This window comes from Lissotriton helveticus, chromosome 7 (assembly GCF_964261635.1).
Source record: "Lissotriton helveticus chromosome 7, aLisHel1.1, whole genome shotgun sequence".
NCBI lineage: Eukaryota > Metazoa > Chordata > Amphibia > Caudata > Salamandridae > Lissotriton > Lissotriton helveticus.
The window spans coordinates 624,120,064-624,135,299 of record NC_136068.1 but is presented as its reverse complement, the minus strand read 5'-3'; the positions used below and the strand labels follow the sequence as shown (position 1 = coordinate 624,135,299).

At 55.3% G+C, this 15,236-nt stretch overlaps 1 long non-coding RNA gene across 4 annotated transcripts in view; it reads left to right on the top strand.

Moving 5' to 3' along the window:
* The window catches only part of LOC144768848 (uncharacterized), a 263,369-nt gene extending 248,766 nt beyond the window's left edge, over positions 1-14,603 (top strand). For all 4 annotated transcript variants that reach the window (XR_013598643.1, XR_013598642.1, XR_013598641.1 and 1 more), the window contains one exon: positions 14,099-14,603. This is a non-coding gene — a long non-coding RNA (uncharacterized LOC144768848). The remainder of the gene's footprint in view (positions 1-14,098) is intronic.
* Positions 14,604-15,236: the final 633 nt, after the last annotated feature.

The following is a 15,236-nucleotide window of genomic DNA, read 5'->3' as shown; positions in this document are numbered from 1 at the left end:
GGGCAGCATCGCCCCGTCCTCATAGAGGTCTCCCATGGACTTGAGTCCCTGCTGTTCCCAGCCACCCAGTCCGCGCCACGAGCCCCCATGTGGCAGTGCTCCGCATAGTCGGAGCGGTATCTCAGGGGCATACGGCACCCCAATACGGCCCCTTCGGCGGTATCTATTCCAGCACTTCCGGACCGTCGCAAATTCTTGAGTAAGATGGAAATCACCCAACGGGAGCCCCAGAACGATCCGGGATAACACTTGAACCGGGCCCGCCGGTTCTCCGGAGCCATCGCCTTCTCTCCTGGCTCGTGCGACCCACTGCGTCAGCCACTGCAGCTGGGCCGCCAGGTAGTATAGCTCATAGTCTGGCACCGCAAGCCCACCCTCCTCCCTAGGGCGGAGGAGTGTGCTGTGCGCCACTCTGCGCCTGCCCGTCCCCCATAGAAAGTCGATCACCAACAACCTTAACCGCCTGAAGAAGCTCGCCGGGATCCAGATCGGGAGGGTCCTAAAGAAATAAAGCAACCGTGGCAGGGTCACCATTTTAAGGAGTGCCACCCTTCCCATGAGCGACAACGGGAGCGTGCCCCAAAACTCGAAGTTCTCCTTGGCGTGCCTGATAGCCGAACCGACGTTCCCCTCAAGAATATCCGCTGTGTTGTGAAATATCGAGGTCCCTAGGTAGCGCAGGCTCCTCTCCTCCCATGACACCCCCTCCGAGGTTTGTGGGCCCAGTGTACGCGGTCGGACTGGGAACAGGTATGATTTCGCCCAGTTTACCCGGAGACCCGACACCCTACTTAGCGATTGCAGGAGGGCCTTAGCGCCTCGCAGAGAATCAGTCGAGTCCGCCAGAAACATTAGCAGGTCGTCTGCATACAAAGCTATGTGGTGCACTTGTCCATAGACATCCAGTCCCTGATACGTCCGCCCCAGGCGGGCTCTCGCCGCGAGTGGCTCGATCGCTATGGCGAACAACAGGGGGGAGAGAGGGCAACCCTGGCGAGTGCCCCTGCCCACCGCACACATCTCGGAAATGACTCTTCCAGTTCTGACCCTGGCTGTAGCATTTCGGTATAATAGCGCCGTCCAATCCACGAAATCTTCACCCAGCCCCATCGTGCGCATTACATGGAAGAGGTAAGGCCATTCCAGGCTGTCAAAGGCCTTTTCCATGTCGACAGCAAACACCGCTGCTTCATCTTCATCATAGGTGTCAGCCTCCAGCACGTGCAGGAGTCGTCGCACGTTGAGCGCCGTGTTACGGGCCGGGATGAAGCCGGACTGGTCTGCGTGGATCAGCGAGGCCATGTGGGGGAGCAGGCGCATCGCCAAGATCTTACTCAAGATCTTATAGTCCAGGTTTAGCATCGACAACGGGCGATATGCTGTCCTGTCCCACGGCTGCTTGCCCGGTTTCAGGAGGGGGACTATGAGTGCCTCGCCGGCGGTCTTCGGTAGGCTGCCCAGCCTCTTTGCCTCTTTGTATACCCGCGCCAGTTTGGGCGCCAAAAGGTCGATATACGTGAGGTAAAACTCCGTTGGGAGCCCGTCTGAGCCCGGCGTCTTGTTCCGCACCATACCCTTGATGGCGACCTTCACCTCTCTCTCCTGAATGTTGCCCCCGAGCAGTTTCGCTCCCTCCTCGTCCAACTCGGGTAACTCCAGGCCCTCAACGAAACCCTGGAATTCCTCCTCCGACAGCAGGATCCTGCTGCGGTAGAGCTCCGTATAGTAATCGTGGAAGATTCCATTGATCCCCTCCTGATCAAACCGTGCCGCTCCCGAGTGGTCCCTGAGTTCCAGAATGACCGAGTTCCGACGAGCCGGGTTGGCCAGCCAGGCCAAGAGGGCTCCCGACTTGTCGCGCTCCGAGTCCGCGCGCGTGAGGTAGGCCTTGTAATCAAAGCCCCGGAGCCGCTTCCCTGTGCCCACCACTGCCTCCCGCGCCTCAAGTAGCGTCACATGGGTGTCAGGCCGCTCCGGTCTCGCCCTCTCTAGGTCTCGCAATTTCTCATCCGCTTTCGTGATGTCAGCTAACACCGTCCTCCTAACTCCCGATGCCGCCGCAATGCACCGGCCCCTCACCACCGTTTTGAAGGCGTCCCACTCCATCGTGGCCGAGCTCGCCGTGCCCTCATTGACCCGAAAGTATTCCTCGATGTTCGAGGCTATTGTTGCGCGGAATAGGTGATCGTCCAGTGCCTCCGGGCGCAGCTTCCAGGCAGGGATACGCGGGCGGTACTGGAACCAGTTCAATTGCAAAAGCAACGGGTTGTGATCCGAGATCGTACGCGTGAGGTACTCACTGTGGCGTACCTCTGCATGCACGCCCTGAGAGCACAGGAAGGCATCGATGCGAACGTGTAGCTCATGGAGAGCGGAAAAAAAGGAATAGTCCCTGTCCGATGGGTGGCCAGCCCGCCATGAGTCGACCAGGCCCCATCGGCGCTGCCACGCAGTACGCGCAAGTGCTAGTCTGCCAGCTGGTGCGTTGGGTAGGGGGGGGTGCGATCTGTCTAGAGTGGTGTCAGTGACGCTATTGAAGTCTCCCCCAAGGAGCAAGGGCTCCACCAGAAACGGGGCCAGCTTATTGGACAGCAAGGAGAGAAATGCAGGTTGGTCTACGCTCGGAGCGTACAGACAGCCCAGAGTAAGGTCCCGCCCATCCAGCTTGCCCCTCACCATGACATACCTCCCCTCCGGGTCAATCAGGTGCTGCGTGCATTGGAAAGGAACCCCCGCCCGTATCCAGATGGCCACCCCCCTGGCGTATGCGGAGTACCCAGTGTGGTAGACCTGTCCCCTCCACCTCCTTTGCAGTGCTCTACCCTCCTTATCTAGTAGGTGCGTTTCCTGAAGGAAGGCGAAGTGTATGCCCCGTCTGACTAAATAGGAGTGGATCTTGTGGCGCCTCTGCATCGTGTGCATCCCCCTTACATTCCACGTGAGACATTTGTAGTCTAGGTCGGGTCCCATTGCAGAGCCCATCTCGCTTCATCCATTCTCACAGCAACTCCCCTGGCACGCCCGAGTTCCCCCCCCTGTTCCCCCCCCACCAGAACAATAAAACTTCCCCAACTCCCACACCCCAGGACAGACCACCAACATGGAAACCCCATCCAAACTTAGTCAATGAAAGTGTATCTCAGTAGAATAGGGCTAGGGTGACCGTGATGCCGACCCAATCAGACCCGAAGCCCCCCGCCCCACCCCCCCCCCCAGAACTTTCAGGAGAGGTCCTCCGGCTCTTATTCCCCCCCCCCCACATCTCAGTGTTAAGTCCAGGAGGCTTCCACCCCTCACCGCATAGCGTCCGGAAGCAGCCCCCAACCGCACCCCGGTACCTGACAGACGTGATCAGTGTCCGGCGGCCCATCTTAGCCAAGTATTCCATCTGCTGTTTGGAGAGTCACCACCGGCAGGTCCGTCTCCGAAAGCTCATGTCCACTGCTGGATACCGGACTGGGAGCACTGACCTTCGAGCGCTCCGACGCACTACTGGAGGGACTGGCGTCTCCCTGGCTGATGGCCGCCACTGCCAACACCGCCTGGGCTCTCTCCTGCTGCCATCCCGACGGGGAACCAGATCTCCGCGTCGGCGTCGTTTCCGCAGAGCGCCTCCTAGGCGAGGTCTCCGGCGGGGGATCTGCGCTCGTCCCCCCCCTGCCATCAATCCAGCTCCAGGCCTCCTGTGGTGTCAGGAAAAAGTGGGTGCGGTCTCCTTCAACGACTCTCAGCCGAGCCGGGAACAGCATTGCATAGGGCAGCTGCAGTGATCTCAGTTTCCGCTTGACCGCTAGGAAAGAGGTCCGTTGCCTTTGCACATCTCTTGTAAAGTCCGGGAAGACCATGACCCTGCTGTTATCGATTCTCAGGTCCGGCAGGTCCCGTACCCTCCGGAGAATGTGGTCCTTATCTCGGAAGTGTAGGAGACGCAGTACTATCGGCCGCGGCGGTCCCCCCGGCTTGGGAGGGCGAGCAGGGACCCTGTGTGCCCGTTCTATGGCAAAAAACGGGGAAAGTCCATCCGGGGCCACCTCAGATCGCAGCCAGTCCTCTAGGTAGGTGACCGCGTCCTGCCCCTCCACTTTTTCTGGGACCCCCACGAGGCGGAGGTTGTTGCGTCTGGAGCGCCCTTCACTGTCCTCGGCTCTGATCTCCAGTACCCGGACCTTCTGTGCCATCTCCGCCAGAGATGTTCTCAGAGCGGCTACATCTCCCGGCAGATCCTTCAGGGTCACCTCTGAGGTCGCCACTCGCTCCTTCAGTTTCCTGTGGTCGTCCTTCAGCAAGGTCAAGTCCGATCCGATGGTGTCCATTCGTTTTTCGAGGGCTTCCCGCGACGCCACTATCGCCTGCATGATATCCCCCAGGGACGGGTCACATTGGCAGGCTGTGCTTCCCGCTCCAGGCCCCGGCTCATCTTCCTCCACCAGGTGGCCCGGGTCGTCCAGCTTCAGGGCGCCAAAGCCCCTCTTCTTGCCTCCTCGGGCCATTCTGCCGGGCGGCAAGTCTTGCGCGCCCCTTCGAAGGTCACCGGCGAAGCAGTCCCCTCCGATACCCCCCACCAGATTCTACGGGAGCTCTCGGCTCCGTCGCGTCTCCGCGCCCTCTTCAGGCTGGGCACCAGCTCCCCGAGCGGTTCCAGGGGCAGGGCCCCTCCTCCACCAGGGCGACGGGGCACCAGGGCCCCCCGGTCAGTCGAGGCCCCGCCGTCCCCACGTGTCCTCCACGCACAGAGCCCGCGCACCACTGACCCGCAGTGAGGGCTGGCGTCGATCTCTGCAGGGCGCGAGGCGCCGGGGTCTTCTCACCAGGAGCGGGGTGGCCCCACCCTTCCGCGAGGGCCCCGGGACCCCCGAAGACAGTATCACCAGGACAGCCCTCGGTGCGTGGGTGGTGCCAATTAGGGGGCAGGCAGTCTTCTATGCCCTCGCACTCCAATCCCGATAACGCTGCTATGCCCTCAGTTCTCCCCGGCGTCGGGGGGGGGGTCGCCGCAATGATGCCCCTCACTCTCCTGGACCTCCCAACTCCAACAGCGCCCTGCCTTCAGATGTGGGCAGCAGCCGCCATGTTGGGCGCTCCGCACTTCAGGTTTCCCAGCTCGGGGCCGCTCACCTCGAATCCGCTGCTGCTGCGAGTGTCAGTTCCCCCAGGGCGAGGGTCTCCAGGGTCTCCGCTACAGGTGCCCAGCGATACCGCCACTCCGCCAATTCTCGCCGACGAGAGAGCCCGGTCTGCTCCCGTCACCTCAGGGCCGCCATTTTGGGGTCAGGCAGCTTGCTGCGTCAACGGCCGCCCGAACCTTCAATCGCCCCTCAGCTGAGCAAAGCCCTCCACCAGCACCGGGGGGGTCCCCTCCGCCGAGCGGGTGGTTGTCGCTGCTCCTCAGGTCTCCCCGACGTCCACAGGATTCCGTCGTCAGGCGGAGCCGGCAGGGACCGCGGCCACCATTTTGGGCGCTTGTGAATCCAGGCGCTCCTCGGTGCACAAAAACGTTCAGCAAGGGCTGCTACAGGGACTCCGGGGCTGCCAAGGTCATTCCCCACGCTCACCAGGTCCTCCCACGTGTGCCTGGGGGTTCAAGGTCCGAGCCAGGGGTCAGGATATGGCTGGGAGCGAGGCGGGAGCGGAGGAGCTCCGGAGTCCCGCTTCCAGTTACATCGGCGCCTAAGCCACGCCCCCTGACGTCAGTTTTCATGCACAGCTTTTCCGTGCCAGATACGCAGAGCCATGATAGAACCAACACTGGTGCCAAGAAACTAGGGCCCTGAAAGGGGATGACCTTAACCCTAGATATCTGTTCGCAGAACGGGGAGGATGGGTGGGTCGGTAAGGAATCTATCACTAACTAATGTCTCTTACAGATATATCGTTACACAAGTAGTAACTTGTGCATCTGAAAGAGACACGTTAGTGATAGATTCCTTACCTTAGAATAGATACCCCAGCAATACCAACCCCGGTGGTGGGTCTGCGAACCAATAATCACACCAGAAAGTCCTGGAGGACGGAACGGCCAAAGAAGCCATCCCTCCGGACTTGACTGTCCAGGCAGTAGTGTCGTGCGAACGTGTGCAACGAGGCCCACGTAGCTGCCTGGCAAATGTCCTGCAAAGGCACTCCCCGGCCCAGGGCAGTAGTAGTCGCCGTGGCCCGAGTGGAATGAGCCCTCAATCCAACAGGGGGCTCCTTCTTAGCCATGGAGTAACATGCCTGGATACACAAGATGATCCACCGGGAGATGGTCCGCTTGTGTACCGCCTTCCCCTTCTTAGCGCCCACGTAACCAACAAAGAGTTGGTCATCCACCCGGAACTGGCGTGTGCGATCCAGTAAAATGAGAGCGCACGTTTTGGGTCTAGACGGTGGAGCCGCTCTTCCTCATTAGAGGGATGCGGAGGCAGAAAGAAGGTTGGCAAGGTGATGGACTGCCCGATGTGGAGGGCTGAGACAACCTTGGGCAGGAAAGATGGCTTGGTACGCAACACAACCTTGTCCGGATGGACAGAAAGGAAAGGTGGAGTACAAGAAAGGGCTCACTCACTCTCCTGGCAGAGGTGATGGCAACCAGGAAAGCAGTCTTCAGAGTTAGAAGGCGAAGAGGACAGTTGTGAAGTGGCTCAAAGGGAGTGCACATCATGAAAGTAAGAACAAGGTTCAAGTCCCACTGGGGCATCACGAAGGGAACAGGAGGGAACATGTGTGTGATGCCCTTAAGAAATCTATTTACAATAGGGGACTTGAATAGAGAAGGCTGATCAGGTAGCCTCAAGAAGGCAGAAAGGGCAGAAAGGTAGCCCTTGACAGTGCCCAGAGCAGAGCCCTGCTGGGCAAGAGAAAGAAGAAAGAGGAGAACCTCAGAAAGGGGGGCAGAGAGTGGGTCCACAGCCTTTGCTGTGCACCATGCCACAAATCTGTTCTACCTGCAGGCGTATACCGACTTTGTGGAGGGACGCCTGGCTGCCAGAATGACATTACAGACTTCGGGAGGCAAGTCAAATGGCCTCAACTGTCGCCGCTCAATCTCCAAGCTTGTAGGTGGAGACTGGACAGGTTCGGGTGGAGGACCGTCCCCTGCTGCTGCGACAGAAGGTCCTCCCGAAGAGGCAGACAAATCGGGGGATCGACTGACATGCTGAGTAGCTCGGGATACCAGAATCTTCGTGCCCAGTCCGGAGCCACAAGGATAACCTGGGCCCGGTCGCGCCTGATCTTCTTCAGCACTCTGGGCATAAGTGGTATAGGCGGAAAGGCGTACAATAGACCGCAACTCCACTCGCGACGAAAAGCGTCTCCGAGCGAGCGCCGCCTTGGAAATTCCAACGCGCAGAACTGATGACATTGCGCGTTCTCTTCGGTGGCGAATAGATCTAACCAAGGCTCTCCCCACTGCTGAAAGAGGCCTTGCGCCACGTCCGAGCTCAGACGCCATTCGTGATCCATCATGCACCGACGGCTGAGTTCTTCCGCCCTGGCATTCAGAGAACCTGCCAGGTGTTTAACCACCAGGGTCACGCCCTGACGTTCGAGCCACTGCCAGAGGCGCAGAGCCTCCTGGCATAGGGTCCACGACCCCACCCCGCCCTGTTTGTTGCAGTACCACATGGCGGTGGTGTTGTCCGTGAACACCTGCACCACACGCCCCCGGACAGAGGGGAGGAATGCCTTCAATGCTAGACGAATCGCCCGTAACTCCAACAGGTTGATGTGGAGCCGGGCCTCCGCCGGAGACCAGAGTCCTCTGATCTCCGCCTCTCCCATGTGGCCACCCCAGCCCTGGAGGGACGCGTCCGTCACAACTACATGCTCCGGGTGGGGTAGGAAGAGGGATCTGCCACTGACCCAATCGCGGTCCATGAGCCACCACTGCAACTGTCTCGCAGTGCCCTCCGAGATCAAGACATGGTCGGACAAGTTGCCCTAATGCTGGGCCCACTGAAATTTCAGGTCCCACTGCAGAGCCCGCATCCGCCACCGGGCGTGACGCACCAGAAGGATGCAGGAGGCCATCAGTCCCAGAAGCCGCAGCGTCAACCTGACCGAGACTCGGGATAAAGGCTGGAAGATTGGAATCAGAGCCTGAATATCCCAAACCCGCTGTTCGGGAGGGTAAACCCGAAACTGCGCCGAGTCCAGAACCGCTCCGATGAAGAGGAGCTTCTGAGAGGGACACAGGTGCGACTTCGGCACATTGATGGAGAACCCCAGCAAGTGCAGGAGGTCGGCCGTAGTCTGGAGGTGGCTGACGACTGTCTGGGGCGAGCCCGCCTTCAACAACCAGTCGTCGAGGTAGGGGAAGACTGACACCCCTAACCTGCGCAGATGAGCTGCGACCACCGCCATCACCTTCGTGAACACCCGTGGGGCGCTGGTAAGGCCGAAGGGGAGCACGGTAAACTGAAAGTGCTCGTGGCCTACCGTGAACCGCAGGTAACGCCGGTGGGCCGGCAGGACGGGGATGTGAAAAAAGGCGTCCTGCAAGTCCAACGCTACCATCCAGTTTCCGGGGTCAAGGGCAGCTAAGACCTGAGCCAAAGTCAGCATCTTGAACTTCTCTTGTCGGAGGAAGCCGTTGACGTTCCGGAGGTCCAAGATAGGGCGCAGGCCCCAGGCCCCCCTTGCCCTTCTTGGGCACCAGAAAGTAGTGGGAGTAACATCCACACCCTACTTCTGGCCCAGGAAAGCGCTCGATGGCCCCCTTGGCCAAGAGGGCCGTGACTTCCTCTTGCAGAAGTTGCAAGTGATCCCCCGACACGCGGTGGAATTGCGGTGGCATGGCTGGAGGGGTCACCTCGAAGGGGAGGGAGTAGCCCCTGCGGACGATTTGCAGCACACACCTGTCCGACGTGACAGTGCGCCAGTGGGAGTGGTGATGGCGAACCCTGCCTCCCACAGGCGTCACATGGGCCTGAAAACTCGGACTAGGAAGGTTTTGAGGCAGGTGCTGCGGAGAGAGGTGTGGACTGGCCCCGCCGTTGACCCCGACCGCCGCCACGGCGGTTTCCATGGCCGCCACCGCGCTGCTGGACATTCTGCGGTGCGTGGCTGGCAGCACGTGTGGGGATGCCCCTTCCGTGGCCACGAAAGGAGCGAAAGGCACCCGATTGCTGGCGCGTGGCCGAACGGCCTAAGGACTTGGCCGTAGCTCTGGAGTCCTTAAAGCGCTCCAGCGCATGGTCTGCCTTGTCGCCAAAAAGGCAACGGCCATCGAACGGCATGTCCAGAAGAGTGGCCTGGACATCGGCCGAAAAATTGGCGGACCTCAACCAGGCATAGCGTCTAACCGCCACCGTCGTTACCATCGCCCTGCCCAGTGAGTCCGTGGTATCCAGCCCACACCGGATAGAGTATCGCGCCGCATCTCGACCTTCCACAAGGGCTTGGGCGAGTTTAGCCCGGACCTCCTCCGGGCATTGTGGCAGCAGGTCCGCAACCGTGTCCCACAGTGTGTGGGTGTAGCGGCCCAAGAGACATGCGGTATTGACAGACTGCAGTCCCAAACTGAGGGACGAGAACACCTTCTTTCCGAACTGTTCATATCTCTTGGATTCCCGATCGGGCGGGGCCGTCGGGAATGCGGTCTGGGAAGTGGAGGCCTGGATAACCAGGCTCTCGGGGGTGGGGTGGGAAGACAAAAAGCAAGGGTCGCCCGGAGCCGGGCGGTAGCGTCTGGCCACGTTCCTATCCACAGGCGGACCTGTGGCGGGCTTGGACCAAGTGCCCACAAGAACGTCACATAAGGCTTCATTAAACGGCAGCAGAGGCTCACTGGAGCTTGCCTGCGGTTTAAGAACCTCAGTGAGGAGGTTAGTCCTCACGGCCGCGACGGGGAGTTCAAGGCCTAAGGCCTTGGCTGCCCTCGTCAACACTACGCTGTAAGCAGCCCCCTCCTCCGTAGCCACGGTGGGAGGGGAGACAAATCCAGTGTCTGGCGAGGTGTCAATACCACTGGCCTCCCCAAGCTCATATGTCCAGTCCTCTTGAGACTGGCACTCCTGTGCCAGAGGGTCCTCAGACCCCTCCCAATCACCTCCGTCAACAGTCTCCTGTAACTCAGGGTCAACAGACTGGACCTCCTCATGGAAATAAAAATCTCCAAAGGCCGTCGGAAGCGGCGCCCAGCGGCGCCGTTCCGGCCCCAGATTCGGACCGAAGGGAAGATTGGGGACGGCATCCACAATGGGCGCCGGGGGCGACACCCTCGGGGCCGGCGCCGGTCAGATCGTGAGGTCGACCGGCGATGACCCGGATCCGGAAGCGGATCCGGTGAGGCCCTGCGGCGCGGGGACCGAAGTCGCCGGCGGCGTCGGGCCGAAGCGCCTGACCCGCTAGGGTCTCCAGCCGGGACCGATGGGCCCGAAGGCGCCGCGGGACCCAGCTGAGGAGGGAGGGACCTCATGGCCATGAGGTACCGCTCGACCTCCTCCGGCGTCGCGCGTTGCCCAGGGACCCGAAGGTGTGGGGCAGGCGGCGACGCCTGCGACTCTCTCGGAGCCATGTGGGCGGTGTCGCCCGAACCCCCGGCCGCATCGTGCGAGCGTCGGGGTGGGTCGGAGGAGCGATGATGCCTCTCCGACCTCTCATGCCTCTTACCTGAGGACTTGGATCCCGACGACCGATGTCCACTCCCGGAGCTGCGGGGACTCCGACCCCACGACCGGTCTCTCGACCTCCCGTGGGACCGGGACCGGGACCTGGAATGGCGCGGGGCCGACTGCCGGAGCTCGAGCCGCTTGCGGGACCGCTCCCACCTAGCCTTCGACGTCAGGGCCCGGCAGTCGGAGCAGGTGCGGTCGTCGTGGTCGAGGCCTAAGCACTTCAGGCACCGGCGATGGGGGTCCGTGAGTCCGTCGCACTTCGAACAAGGCTTGAACCCGGGTACCGATAGAGTCGAAGACTCAAAGAAAGAAATGATCAAAAAGATCAAAAAGTTTAGTCAAAAAATGACTAGGGGTAGAGCGTCTCCGGATCTGCGCTAGCTGGCGCGGAAAAAAGAAGAACTGACGTCAGCGCGCATGGGCGGCATCCAAGTACTCCGACGACGTCATTCCGGCGCTAACGACGCCGACGACGGACGTGGAGCCGCGGACGACGCCTACCGACGCGCAGGGGTATTGCTACGCAAAAATTTCCGGATCCAGTCTGACACCTGGGGATATTCTAAGGTAAGGAATCTATCACTAACGTGTCTCTTTCAGATAATTGATTCTTCTCTTAATTATGATAAAACAATGTTGATGTGTGTCTTGATGCTTTATTTTATATCCCCTTGATTTGATGTACAAACGAATAGACTTGCATTCATAATTTTGTGTAAGCCCGTATCTTCGCAATAATTCATTTCGAAAAATTCCTCATATGAATATCTTGAATGTAATTTGTTTTGCAACTATTCAGGCAAACAAACAATCAATTGGGAATCTCTGAAAATGCTGATTCCCTAGTCATACGTACAAAAACAATCCGAAAAATCAGATCAAGAGAACCTAGCTTACAGAAATAAATCACTTTCAGCATTGGATGTGTCTCGAAAAGGAAAGCGGGGGGGGGACTTTTTTCTTTAGTCCCCTCACTCACCGGAGTTTCCTCACGATGACATGCTTCATCATAGGGGCTTCCCAACCCGCTGCGGGTTGAGGCGTGCTACAACTAACGGTACTACGTAGGAGCACTTTTTATTTGTAGACTATGTGTGGTGTCATGTGAAAAAAGGGGAAGTAAGTGGAGTGGTGCGAGTTGAAAGTATCCTACTAGTGGGCTGGAAAAAAACTTTATTCGTGCTCCTAGCGGATATATTAAAAGTGGGGTGGTTCACTAGGTGAGCTAATTCTATTATGAGAACAGGACCCTAGTAGAAAGCCAACTAGTTTTGAGCTGTACCCCTCAGCTCTTCTTCAGGACGTCACAGGGTCCAGCCCTGTGAGTACCACTCCAAAAAGTGAAATATATGCCTATTGTTGAGCATGAATCAATATATACATACGAATCTTCTGCAATTCAGTGGCGTATCTGTAGAGAAGGAAATAGTATTAATATAGACTCTCAGAGCGTCTTGTTTGCTTTACTGTGAACTAGAAAAAGAAAGAGAAAGAGCCGGTTCGAAGTGCTTTCTCAATCTTGTGGAGCTCATAAAGATGAGCGTGATGTAATTTGTTTTGCAACTATTCAGGCAAACAAACAATCAATTGGGAATCTCTGAAAATGCTGATTCCCTAGTCAGCCATTTACCTTTACTTTTGTGTTCTTTCTCTGGGTTGTGGATTACGTGGTCTTTGGTTGGTGTCACTCCCTGTGGAGGATGTGTCCGTATTGGAATTGTATGGTCGGTTCCTTCTTTTTTGTGCATATATGTCGGCCCATTGTGCATATATGTCGGCCCACGTATAGACTTCTCCTAGTCTATAGTCGAGGGTGTCCCTTTTGAATTTTCGTATTTTTCGTTCGTTGATTTCTCTTGAATGTTTTTGTGTTTGGGTTTGTATGTCCTCTAATATAGTTTTTAGTTCTTCTTCTGACATCATTTTCGATAAATCATTAGATATTTCCTCGATTTCTGTAGTTAAGTCCTCCAAAATGGACGATAATTCCTCGATGATTAATAGGATAAGATCGAGTGAGCACTTGTTAAGAATTTCAAACCAGCGTTCCTGAAATTTTTTTGAGTGTTTACATAGGGATGGTTTCAGGGCTATCCTTAAGCCTCGGGGTATGCGTTGATTGCGATGATATTTGATGAGTGCTTGCATGAAGCTGTTCGTTCGCTTTTCTTTTTGAGAGATAAAGTAATTGTCTTAGGTTTTGCTCTTTTGACCTGCATGTAGTTTCCTGTGTTAGTTCTTCCCTGATAAGTGAATATATACGATCTGCTTCGTCTGCTTTGAATGCAAAGGTGGAGGCTCTGGCCTCAGTAGTCATGACTAGCACATAGTTAGTAATTGCTAAATGAAGATAAAACATCAGGGAAGTTAAAGGTGCACAAATGATTGTATTGTGAATACAACAATGAATTATGTAAATATCTTTTGATTTATGCGAAATACCTTTTGTTTAAAGCAGTACGAATGTACAGCACTCTAATATTATGTTCATATACATTTTTGTAGAGTCTGTTCCCTGACGAAGGGCATACCCCTAATGCCCGAAATGCATTGGAATGGTTTAAAGACATGGTCTGAAGTTAAGAAATGTTGAAAAATCTGAAAATCATGATTGAAAATGACTAGAAACGAAAAACTTTAAGAAGCAATAAAAAACTCGAATGAATTAAACAAATAATTGTGGAAGTCTTTTTCAACGAAAAAAGACGAGAAATATGTGTGCCCAAAAGGGATGTCGCTAGTGGCCCACTAGCTGCAGATATACCTAAGCCACAAAAGGAGCAGGATGGTTGGTGCAACTAGTAGGGTGGATAATCCCAGGGAGTGTGCTGTGTCTCTGCTCTTTTTGAATCACTCTAAGGTGGAATCAACCTTGTCCACAAACAGGCAAGTCCTGGCATAGGGCATGTCAATCAGGGAAGACTGGACATCGCCCGAAAACCCGGATTAACACAGCCACTCATCCTGGTGAATGGCAATACTGGAACCAATACCTCGCCCTATGGAATCAGTGGTGTCCAAGCCACAACGTATTGTTAACTTGGCCGCATCACGACCATTTTGAAAGGCCTGGGCAAGGACAGGTTGGGGATCTTCAGAGACACCAGGGAAGACTTGAGCTACCAAGTCCCTAAGGTTTGTGGAAATAGCATCCCGGGTGACGGCTGACATTTACTAAATGGAGAGCCAGACTGGTAGAAGAAAAACTTCCATCCCAAATGCCTCCACCCACTTGGACTCCACTTAAGGGATTGGGGCGGGGGGGAGGGGGTAGTAAAATGAAAATGTTAGGGTTAGATCCGCTTTTGAATGTCTGCCTCACTAACCTTTCAGGGAAGGGTGCATAAACAGGAATGCAGGGTTGGCCAGGGTAGGGTAATGGCGTCTCACTATTTAGGGGGAAGGGCAGGAGCAAGGTTTGGCCCAAGCAAGGTATCTGTTAATGCCTCTGTAAATAACAAAATGATCCCACTTTGATTTTTTCCTGACTTTTTTCTTAGACTTACCAGACAACATAGATCTCAAAGCAGACAAGACTCTGGACCAGATTTTTCGACTCCTGCAGTGAGAAGAGTACCTTTGACTTGGACCGCAACCCAGCAGGGACATATTACGGATTTGTGGGGCCCTGAGCAATACATCTTTTAAGGGCCACTGTTTGAACCACCTTCAATGTATTACCCATTGTCGGCTCATTCAAACCTTTGTAATACCAAACAATGTTGAAATGTATGGTAACCCTCCAAAAACCAGGGACTGAAACACAGTCAAAGTTCAAGCTGCCTGCTATCCAGCAACCCAATAGTATCAAAAGAAAGCTTGAACAAGTACTGATGAAGCCATTTTAAAAAAAGTGACACTAGGTTTTGTTTGGCTTGCAACAACGACATTTTATGCGGAATTTTATGTCTTACCTGGTTGTTACTCACATTGTAGGAAAAACATGCTATGGGTGACTTGTTAGATGTTTAGTGGATTAATGCATAATATTAAAGTAATGCATATGCACAGAGCACTTGTAATTGTAGCTTTACTTGCTGAATATTTGTAATCACAAATATATTCCTTTCACAACGGACGCTCTTACTGCAGCAGTTCAAATCAAAGAGCTGCTCTGAGGATTTTCACAATGTCATTGCTACAAATATAATAATGTTTTCCTAGTTTCTCTTCCCGTGCATTGTAACTCTTCTCTTTATATGTGAGCAAGTACAGAGTGGAAAAGAAAGTAGAGAGGTAAAGAGAGTAGTGGGGAAGAACAAGGCAGAGAGTCGTGAATGGTAAAATAAGAAAAAGATCAGATATTATAGATGTGAAACAGAGAAAGAGGTGGGGAGCTGCGAGATATAAAAAGAGGAAGCGATGGTAAGGTAGAGAGATCTGTACAGAAGGAGTTTTGAGAGGTAGAGTTAGGGGGAGAGTGCATGGAAATTGATCATGAGGTCCAGAGAGAGATGTGTTTGTATGTGTGAAAGACAGACAGGAAGAGGGAGAAGGAAGGGAGTTGATGATACAGAAAAAGTAGAGAAATAAAGACAGTCAGAAAGGTGTATGATGGTGAAAGAACAGGTAACAAAAGTAGAATGATAGAGTAGGTGGAGATGTGAGGTAATAAACTAATGATGAGGAAAATTGAGA